Source organism: Montipora capricornis, chromosome 12 (genome assembly GCF_036669925.1).
Source record: "Montipora capricornis isolate CH-2021 chromosome 12, ASM3666992v2, whole genome shotgun sequence".
Classification (NCBI taxonomy): domain Eukaryota; kingdom Metazoa; phylum Cnidaria; class Anthozoa; order Scleractinia; family Acroporidae; genus Montipora; species Montipora capricornis.
Window position 1 is genome coordinate 5,729,412 of NC_090894.1, and position 3,107 is coordinate 5,732,518.

Consider the following 3,107-nt stretch of genomic DNA (forward strand, 5'->3'; position numbering starts at 1 on the left):
GTGAGAATAAGTAAAGGAAATGATTCATTTCAAAAGGATGAGGGTCACCGACCTTATGTTTGCAGAATAGGCAAGCAAGACGTTGATTAAGAAAGCTACACTCACCGACGCGATGATTGTCTACATTTTCAACCAGCGCGCCTGTGTTTTTCTTTATTAAGAAGGCTTGTTGAGCAAGGTTGAATAACCTTTCAACAAAATAGCCTTAAGTGGTACCCCTCTGGCAACATCTGATTAGAGGTTTGAATACAGGGCTTGTCGGGACGAGCGAAAAACAGGCGGGACTGCTCGGCAGGGCGAAATAAAAGCGAGCGAAGACTAGGGTGATAGGGGGAGTCCTCGCTCGATTTTTTATCCCCCGTTGTTTCCTTAGTCCCGGCGCCGAACGTCCCTCCTGCTTCTCGACTCATCCATTTACTTCTCGCATGCGTAAGTGTTCTGGTACTCTGACACGTACCATATCAGAGCAAAATTGACATTTAGATTTTTCTAGCCTCAACTGACGTAATAACCAGGAGCTCGTGAGTAATCATCTGCTCCTCGTAAGAACTGTGTCCAGCGTTACGCGCAGGGGCGTGACAAGCCAAAAGAAATATTTCCGCGTAGGCAGGCTTCATTTAGGTTGATTTACATCCTCTGGAATCAATACTTGTTTAATTTTTTCGACAATCAGCCCATTAGCTAAAAAAGTACGGTACAATGGGCTTCTATTGTCCATATTCACACCACAAGAACTTCGATGGGCGCCAAATGGTTTGCAAGCGAATGTTGGATTTTGGGATGATGAGAAGAAATGTGTAGATCTAGAACGATGTTATCTGCCTCGGCTTTTGGTATCTTCAGATAACAGCTTCCTCAATCTGCATATTTCTTCATTTTATATCCGACCTCAGTAATTGCTATATATAGTGGCTGTAGTGTTTCTACATTTTAGACATTAAATTCTGATTTTGCTGACTTACGTTACCTCAAAAATCTTTTTCATCCCAAGTGAACGAATGCAGTCGTCTTCTTGTTTAAAAGGTGAATAGCGTACCCGCTAGATGAAATTATTATCTAGTGGATAACTCAACTGTTTTTGATGGCGCTTATCAGCTAATCCGTCATCTCCATGAAGAGAACATTTGTAAGAGCAAACTTCACCAGACGTCAGTGCAGGTCCCAAATAAATTTGTATTTTCTTGAGCATTAAATACTTTCCGTTCCCCGTTACCCTTGGAAAAGGTCTGCCGCCAAAAACCTGATTATCGCGCGGAATTTGTACGGTGGTTTAAACAGGTATTTCCTTTAATTCTATGATGTTTCGGCCGTTTCGTGACACAAGTTCGAGCTATCAAACTAGCACGGGTAAACATTTTTGTTGTTTGTCGGTTGCTGTTTTAATTTGCTGCCCGAGACCTGAGAACCATACCAAATTTCAAAAACTACGACCAAAGACCTCCACCTTAAATATTCATATTGACAAAAAAAAATTGACTTGGGCTGATTAAACTGTTGCAAGCCTGAGGCCTGTTTCTCAAAAGTCCCGTAAACGTTTCCGTCCGGGTGATATGCAATTTGCGAAAGTAAGCTTGTCTTTGAACGTGCCATTAATACCAGAAAAAACAAAAGAATTGCAAAGTTTTATACCTTTAATGAAAGGTTTGGTTTTTGAAGATACAAGGTGGATTTGTGTCATCCAAAATACGCTCGAAAAGTTTTGGGACATTCGAGGAACGTGCCCCAAGGTAGCTGGGCCTTAGAATAGCCGGTAATCACAAACTAATGATTAAAACTGATAGATGCGATAAAACTGAAAGGAATTAAAGATTGTGTCCTACTTGCGACTCAAATCAAATTGAAGACGAAATCCACCTACTGTTTCACTGCACTACCTATAAAGTACCACTTACCAAATGAGCCACGACTGCTTCTCCCCCTTTTTCTTCTTACTTATCTGTAGTGTCTCGAGAAAAGTTGTTTCTATTGCCGATACGGTTTCAGTTTTCAACTGCATAGCTATCTTGGTGTTGCTTTTCTTAGCGGTTTAATGCATGATGAGGTTGACCTTTTGCTTTTTCCGCGTTGGAGTTCACTTCTTAACTGATATATTGGTGGGTGATAGAGACAAGTGAGATTCGCATTCGATTTATTCTTAACTGACAACGTTGGTATGCATTTTAAGGGCTCTGGTGGCCTTGTTTTCGGTGCCCTTTCAATCCGATTTTCAAGGGTCAGCCCCAGCCGGGGATTTTGAGTATTCGGGTATTCCGGGCCTTTTTTACTCAGATATACGGTATTTTTTTGTCACAATTCGGGTATAACGCATTTTATTTCGAGACATTTTATAGTATTTTATAGAATCATACATTTTGCAATTTTAAGGTATATTGGTATCTCATGGGGAAAAAAAGTGGTTATATTGGTATACCACCCCACCCCTCCCTCCCTCCTCCCTCCCTCCCCTACTAACATGTAAACCCTTAGAAAAACTGGTAAATGTAACTTTTTCAACCCTATTTACACTGGGGTCCAAACGTGGTACCATAGTAAATGTCGCATTTAACATCTTTGCCACTAGTTTACACACGAGTATGCATATCTTTGCATCTTATTTGCACGGAGCAAATTTGGTGTAAATCTAATTTTCCCTCAATTGCGGTGGTCTTTTTCTGTTTCATGTAATTCTCTGTTAAAGTCTTTGGTTTTCATTCTCTCTTCCCACTGCTCCACACAATGAGGTGGTTTCGTCTTCACTGACCATGAGAAATTCGTTCTTGTAGATGCTGCCTTTAAAATTTATGATTTCATATCAGAAAAACCATCATAAAACCATCATCACCTTTTAAATCTATGTTCTTCGATCCTGGTAATGGAGGGGGTGCTTATACATATATATATGTATGATAATCGCTGGTTACTAGTTACTGGGTTTAGTGACGAATTCGACGTTCAAGCAAGCAAACGTGAACCAATATCCTGCTGGTGTTCTTTGGGTCAAAATTAGCGATCTGATCGGTGTATACGTAATTTTAAAACCGTTGAATGATAAAAATAGGCAGTGAAAGACTGCATGTGGCTACTGCTGAAACATTTTCTTTTTCACAAGAAAGGAATGTGAAACGGGT